An 8306-nucleotide genomic window follows, 5' to 3' on the forward strand; every position below is an offset into this window, starting at 1 on the left:
CAAATTGATTGACCAACTGATCATTTTGTTCCAATTTACGTGTAGATCAAAAACATTTTAATTTGCATTTCAGAAAATGAGAAACTTATGACCATATAGAATAATTGTATTCATTTTTATTTATAATGCATAATAATCACACAATTCTGTCAATTTGTCGTTCCACAAGTGATCGTAAAAATTATGTTTAATTAAGACATTTGTTAACTCCCTTCATTATTGTAAATTACTACTGAATTTTCAGTAGATTACACACAGTATCCACCAATTAATTTCAATCCAATTATCACAATAAACGTCTGATGAGTTTTCAGCCCTGCCCAGCTTGGTTGGGAATGTTATGAAAGAATCTTGTGCAACTCTGGTCATGTCGCTGTTACCAGATCAGCGTTTACAATTTCAATTCCCACCTTGCATCGGGCTGTGCCAGAGCAGCTCTGAATGTTGATTAGAAAATTTCTAAGAGTCGAATGATTGCCTTTCAATTCAACATTAGCTTTGCTTCCATTTGTTATTCATTCCAATAATCAGAGTATCTCCTAATTATTTTCTTCAGTTCGCAAATAACAGAATTCCACTCAATCAATATTCTTTGCAAACTATTTGATGATGTTGCACTCACAAAGATGAAATATGCAAAGTAAAGATATTCTTTGATTTTCTTTTGTTCTGAAGAGCTGAGGTTCAGACTGCATATAGAACTTGATGCTTCAAAGGTATAAAAAATCAAGAATGAGAAAAAATCAAGTTCTTCTTCAGTAAAATAAACAAATGCCTCTTCCTACTATATATCAATTTTTTGTTATTGATATGATTATGAATTGTGTGAAATTTGTTTTTAGTTTTCCATTCACCTATTTATATTGAATGTAAGATTGAAATGCTGTGAAATTATCCGAGTGCATTTATTTGAAAATTGAATTTGCATATTTCTCTCTAATCTCATTTACTGCATGATGTCTTAATTATGTTTTGTTCAGCAAATCTTGTGAATACTAAAAATTGTCTAATCTTAAATCAGATCTTTCACACCCAGTTATCACTGTGTTCCGAATTCATGTAAATATCTAAATTTATTGAAATCAACGTTCACACAAAATAGTGCACATAAAGCGACACAAAGATATTCATCATCAGCTGATTACTATTCAGTGGAATAACCTGAGTAAGTATCTTATTGTTCCTAGGACTAATGACAACAGTAAACATTTATTTACTATTGCATGCAATTAATACAATTGATGTGTTATGCTTCAGTTCAGTAGTTAATGTTGATTTATATTGTTTAAACCAATAATTCCACTTTATCACGGATATTGACTGTACTACAATAGCATTGGGAAACTGTTTTTTATCATTCTAATAATCTTTAAGCTCGTTTTTGTTGTGCGTGTACAAGAGACAATTCAAATTTTAACCATTTTTATTACAAATTGAACAAACACTGCATTTTAAATTTGTGAAATTCCTCCATTTTTGAAAAAATTAGTCTTCACTAAATATATCACATTAAAAAAACTATTTCAACTCATGCGTGCTACAAAATGATTATTGTTTTCAGTTCATTGTAAGAAAACTGCTTTTACCATGTTGATTTTTTTTGTCATTTCTATTCCAACATTATTCATCATTGTACGATAATGACAAAATTATTAAAATCGCGTTTATACCACATGTCATTGACTACATTGTTTGTTCAGTTTCAAGCTCACTTTCATGACCTACTAATTCTCTTCCTAATTCTGACACAAGTCTTTAAAAATTGATTATAATATTAATCATATAAATCGATGTAACACATCTCTACAAGGAAGCCAGTGGATGGAAATTCACAATTCTTGTATTACATGCATTTTTGACTTAAAAAAAGAAGGATTTTGCTCAATGATTACTGAATGGTTCATTTTTCTTCAATCCATAAAGCTAAATACTATGTTTTATTCCTCAGTTTACTGATCTTAATAAATAACCAATCAACATCACAGCAAAGTGCTTTTGAAATATTGAATCATTTTAATTCTTCAAAAGACAGCATTAATTATCAAGTCATTGCCATTACAGTAACGGCACAATTATTTAAGAAAATCTTTTGAACAAGTATAGTGAGATTCACATTTAGATTTAATCCATTATTTCTGAGTACTAATAGTACAGTCTGAAAATGCATTTATTTTTCAGGTCAACTGCCCTACAAGGGAACCAATGACTTCCCATCCAACGTCATTAAATATCTGATGTTTTCTCATTTGAATGGTCACGGTAATCTCAGCCTTAAAATTCAGGAAAATGTAACTAGTTTTCACTGAATTAATTCCAGTTCATTTCCAAACATTGCTCAATCACTTGCAAAAAGAGATTTTTCATTATTCCTTAATGCATTGACAGACTTTGATAATTAAATTGTTGCTGATTTATAATACTATATAATCATTATTCAATCCAGTGGGTTGTGCAAATGTTGAATTACGACAAAGTACATGAATTATTGTATAGATATTGCAGTGCACAATCTCAATCATTGTAAATATCAATTTTTATTTTACCTGTTGAAACATAGTTGAATTCAATTAATTATATTTGACTTCAATGCTCACATTTATTGCGTTTGTAATCATAATACGATTTATGGATGTTTCATGCAACAAAATCAAATGAAAAAGAATTAGCATCTCATTATTCTTTCATTCAACAATGGCAATACATTTTGATTTTTTAAAGTTTTGAACATTTTTGGAAAGAAGAGATGTTGTCTTCAGTTGAATGCTTGCATTAACTCACTAATTCACAATATCCGCTACTTATTCTCTTTTGGTTCCTATGAAAAGGAATTAACTAGTTCTGCTGTTCGTAAATTCCTGGAAAATATTTGAGAATGTTGTGGTCTAAAAGGTGAAAAGGCTAAGTGATCGTAAGTCATCAGTTATTTTGTTAGAAAGAGCTTAATTCAAACATTTCGAACACAAACACACACACGCGCACACATTGTTATTCTGCTGTGTTCCGAGGGAAAAACAAGTCGCTTTCTACAGCGTTAATAAATATATGCCACTTCCAATTTATCATTAGTCAGCTAATTCACTACATTTGTTTTTAAACATTGCAATTCGTCTAAATATTGTTATGACCTTTGATCAAATTAAATTTCTAATTATTGTTCATTTATGAATTGCCGGGATTTTGTTTTCCATACACCTATTCGTATTGAATGTAAGATTGACATGCTTTGACAATATCGGAGAGTGTTCATTTGAAACTTGTCTTTTCGTATCTTTCACTGATTTTACTTATTGCATAAGATTACACGGTACCTCAGTGGTTACCAATGCTGCCTCACAGCGAAAAAGACATCGGTTTGATTCCCTCCTCGGATGACTGTGTGGACTTTACACGTTCTCCACAAGTCTATGTGACTTTGCTGTGGTGTCCTCGCACAATCCAAAGATGTGCAGGTGAGGTGAGCTGGCCATGCTAAATTGCACGTTGTGAGAAGGGATATATGTATGAGTCAGCAGGAAATGAGAAGAAATATGATCGGGAAAAGTGTTTGGGTGGGTTACTCTTTAGAGGGTGATTTTTTTCAGACAAATGGCCTGTTACCACACAGAATAAGAGGGGTGTTTTCATAGCGTCGCTAGAATTAAGGTGCGCCCCGGGACCTAAGCCATGTTGGGACTTGAAACGAAGGAAACAACAGAGAGGCTACAGAATTACGTCGCATCGATTTGGTTTTCTTTAAATCATCGACGAGAAAGAAAATGTAAACGGGGAGGGCGAGTGGGGAAGTGAGGCAGTTGCAGCTCTGGTGAAAAGCCAAAGGGTCCTCTGAGAGTGTAAAATCTTTCATTGCTGTTGCTGATTGAAAGAGCCACTGACGTGCGAACTGCTCCAAAACATGATTCTGGATCTCTGGTGCCAATTCTCGCACGTTGAATAACGACAGACACCTTCCAAATGAGCTCTTTCAGAGACGACTTTGGGATACATTTGACAGACAGACAAGTTCAGGAATCCGTGGTGCATTGTGACACCAGCGCATTGGATTCTTCCCTGTCTTTGAACCGAGCCGCCTGCGCAAGGAACGCAAATGCTGAACTGCTTTTCGTAGAAGGATCAGAACGCGGTAACTAAACTCTCAAACAGAATGGGATATTATCAGAACCAGGTCAGAGAAAAACTTTACAATGCTTTGCACCGTAATTAAACGCAATTGCATTACATTTCACTACGAGAGCAGATTTGTACAAGCAAATTCGAAGGCAGGTTTGCAGATGGGAAAGCAAGCAAGAAAGCTCCGTCCTTGTCCATTTAAAAGGCTGCAATTGAAGAACAAAGCAGTTTCTGCCCAGTTGCGAACTGGGGACCTTTCGCGTGTTAGGCGAACGTGATGACCACTACACTACAGAAACAAGCCGAGGCCGCCGTACTGCGGATCAGTGGCATCCAGCACAGAAAGTTGAAGCCATTCTTCGTTTCAACTTTCTGTTTCCAAAAGATCGTTGTTGTCCAGCGTAATTGACATCTTGAAAACTTAAAAAAAGACACATGAAATTGATGACAAAATATTGACAAGGATGTCGTCAATGTTTGGACCGTAGGGCGAGGTGGAATAAGCTGGGACGACTTTCCCTGCAGCGTAACGGCTGCGACATGATCTTATGGAAGGGTTGGAAACTGAGTATTTACGTGTTTTACCCAAGTTGGGGTGAGTTGAAAACTCGAAACATAGGTTTAAGGTGAGTGGGCTGAAATTGACAAAGAACCTGAGGCACATTTCCCACACAGAAGGTTGTGCGTGTATGGAATGAGCTCCCCGAGGAAGTGGAGGAGGCTCAGAAAATTGCAAAGGTAATCGGCTGAGTTTCTGGATAGGATGGGTTTAGAGGGTTTGACTTGTTTAAATTTGGCTATGTGGTGAGCATGGACGAGATACACCGAAGTATCTGTTTCCACGCGGTGTACCCCAATAATGTTGTGTTGCTTACACCGGCTTTGAAGGATTACTGTTTAGCGGAGCTTGCCATCGCAGTCTGTGGCAAAATCATTTAGTCTGTTCGACTGCTCACGGGAAAGGTAGTATTGTGAAACACTGCAGAAACGAACGACATCCTTACTTTTGCTCCGACTGACCATACGCCGTGAAATTTTCCCAGATTCTCAGTGAAGGATTTTTGCAGCTGGAAGTTACCTCAGAACCCCTGTTAATTCGTAATGTATTGAGCGAATCGCAAAACAGAAAGCATTTAACACGGAACACAAACAAAACTGGAAAACCAAATGCATTTTCAGACACAGCGAGCATAAATGCTAAATGTGAGACAGTCCGGGGGCATGAGCCATAAAGTAATCACTCAAGTAACAAAAGGGCAATTCCAAACTACTCTTTCAAACATACTGGAGCCTGAGTGCACCACCACTTCCCAGACAATGCTGCAAAGAGAGAAAGAAAGAACATAATAAGAACGGGCCATAAAAAGTGAATTTCACCAATCACAGTCTCGATTAGATTACCTTTCCCTTCCGATGTCTCCAGGACAGAAATGAAGGAAATGGGAGAAATTCAATCACATAACACATCGACATTCGTTGGAACGATTTTCCCATTGGCCAGAAAACCAAATAACGACGAGTCGCGTCACCCCAGGACTTTGTTTCACAACAGCGATGAAATACCAGTATCCATTCGGTTCCAATAAAAGCTCAACTTGCCTGGAACAGCACAGCTGCTTGCGATTTTCTGCGCTGGAGACGAACACGATCATGACAAAGAGAGACACTTTGAAATATGCGGCACTATCCCACACCACAGTTAATTCCCAGGGAAGCAAACCCATTTTTCCTTTGTTTTTGACGTCAATACAGTGGGGACCGAAACAGCATTTTAACAAGCTGCAGTGTTGGAGTTGATCAGCAGCAACGGCAGTGGTGGGATTTGAACCCACGCCCCTTTCGAGACTGGAACGACGACCCAGCGCCTTAGACCGCCCGGCCACACCACCAGCCGGCCGCATGCCCCAATTTCTTGCATTTCCAATTGTGCTCTCCTGCATAACAACAGATGCCAAGTCACATGGAAAGTGTTCCATGATTCCTCTCGGACTCGCACAGCTGATGAGATGTGCCCGTCTCCAATATCAATTTAGCAACAGATAATGATAGCCCATCAATCCAGACAAAAATCAATGGTAAGCTGAGTCTATCTTCTCAGACTCTTTTCAGCTCCAAATGTATCTGTGAGAATATATGATCTGTTATGACTTAGTCTAATAAGCATGAGCTGCTTGACATTACTGCAATTTAGATTCTTGCTTTGCTAAATGATTCACCCATTGCTCGAAACAGGACAACTTTCACCTTTACACGGAACATGAAACACACCGGACTACAGGGAAAATGCACAAAGCTGAGCAGGCCGTGTCCCTAATCATACCGTGCAGCATAGTTTTAGTCACTGTGTCTGTTTTGCAGAATAAGGTTCCCAAAGAAAGTTCCACCCTAAAACCGGAGGTCGCATTCCAATCGAGAACGACAGATTGCATCGTGAGGAAGGTCTGACCTCGGGGCCGGTTCGAGATGCCACTTTCCTCGCCTTTTACCTTCACCGTGCAATTTGCTGCAGAGATGTTCACACCTGGACATGACCCTCATAGATACCAACTGAGTTTGAAAACTGTGTGGGAATCGATGAGAAGCGACTCAATAAAGTTTAACAATTTCCATGGTGCTTTTTAGAAATGCAGTTTCTTTGCACCTCAATCTAAAAGGCAGTTTCTGAACATAGTAAAAGAAGTCAAAAGGTAATTACCTCACCCCACCCCCACTCCGGAAGAGGTGCGAACTACCCTTGATTGCTTTTTGTTCACGATGTGAAAACCAAATGGATGCGATGTCATTCTGTAGTCTCTCTGTCGATTCCTCCGTTTCAGTTCCAACGTGGCTTAGATCTCGGAGCGCACCTTAATACTAGCGACGCTATGAAAGCACAGGTCCAGAGGTTCCTCTGGGAGTGTAATTTCTTTCATTGCTGTTGCTGATTGAATGAGCCACTAACGTGCGAACTGCTCCAAAACATGATTCAGGATCTCTGGTGCCAATTCTCGCACGTTGAATAACGACAGACACCTTCCAAATGAGGTCTTTCCGAGACGACTTTGGGATACATTTGACAGACAGACTAGTTCAGGAATCCGTGGTGCATTGTGACACCAGCGCATCAGCTTCTTCCCTGTCTTTGAACCGGGCCGCCTGCGCAAGGAATGCGAATGCGGTACTGCTTTTCGTGGAAGGATCAGAACGCGGCAACTACACTCTCAAACAGAATGGCATATGATCAGAACCAGGTAGGAGAAAAACTTTACAATGCTTTGCACTGTTAGTAAATGGAACTGCATTGCATTTCACGACGAGAGCAGATTTGTTTAAGCAAACTCGAAGGCAGGTTTGCAGATGGAAAAGCAAGCAAGTCAGCTCCGTTCTTGTCCATGCAAAAGTCTGCAGTTAAAGAACAAAGCAGTTTCTGCCCAGTTTCGAACTGGGGACCTTTCGCGTGCTAGGCGAACGTGATGACCACTACACTACAGAAACAGGCCTCTGCTGTCCCTGCTGGGGCTCAGTGGCATCCAGCACTGAAACCTGAAGCAATTCTACCTTTCACCTTTCTGTTTCCATGAGCTCGTTGTTGATTGGGGACTTGTTTAAATTTGGCTATGTGCTGAGCATGGACATGATACACCGAAGTATCTGTTTCCACGCGGTGTACCCCAATAACGTTGTGTTGCTCACACCTGCTTTAAAGAATTACGTTTTTGCGGAGCTTACCGTCGCAGTCTGTGGCAAAATCATTTCGTCTGTTCGACTGCTCAAGGGAAAGGTAGTATTGTGAAACACTGCAGAAACGAACGACATCCTTACTTTTGCTCCGACTGACCATACTCCGTGAAAGTTTCCAGATTCTCAGTTGAGGATTTTTGCAGCTGGAAGTTACCTCAGAAACCCTGTTAATTCGTAATGTATTGAGCGAATCGCAAAACAGAAAGCATTTAACACGGAACACAAACAAAACTGGAAAACCAAATGCATTTTCAGACACAGTGAGCATGAATGCTAAATGTGAGACAGTCCGGGGGCATGATCCATAAAGTAATCACTCAACTAACAACAGGGCAATTACAAACTACGCTTTCAAACATACTGGAGCCTGAGTGCAGCACCACTTCCCAGACAATGCTGCAAAGCGACAAAGAAAGAACATAATAAGAATGGGCCATAAAAAGTGAATTTCACCAATCGCAGTCTCGATTAGATTACCT

General features: G+C 39.2%; 1 non-coding gene across 1 annotated transcript; it reads right to left on the reverse strand.

Moving 5' to 3' along the window:
- Window positions 1-7508: 7508 nt before the first annotated feature.
- On the reverse strand, window positions 7509-7581 carry trnaa-agc (transfer RNA alanine (anticodon AGC)). Its single transcript has one exon. It is a non-coding gene; the product is annotated as a tRNA-Ala (tRNA).
- Between the last annotated feature and the right edge of the window lie 725 nt (window positions 7582-8306).

Source organism: Chiloscyllium punctatum, chromosome 13, assembly GCF_047496795.1.
Source record: "Chiloscyllium punctatum isolate Juve2018m chromosome 13, sChiPun1.3, whole genome shotgun sequence".
Classification (NCBI taxonomy): domain Eukaryota; kingdom Metazoa; phylum Chordata; class Chondrichthyes; order Orectolobiformes; family Hemiscylliidae; genus Chiloscyllium; species Chiloscyllium punctatum.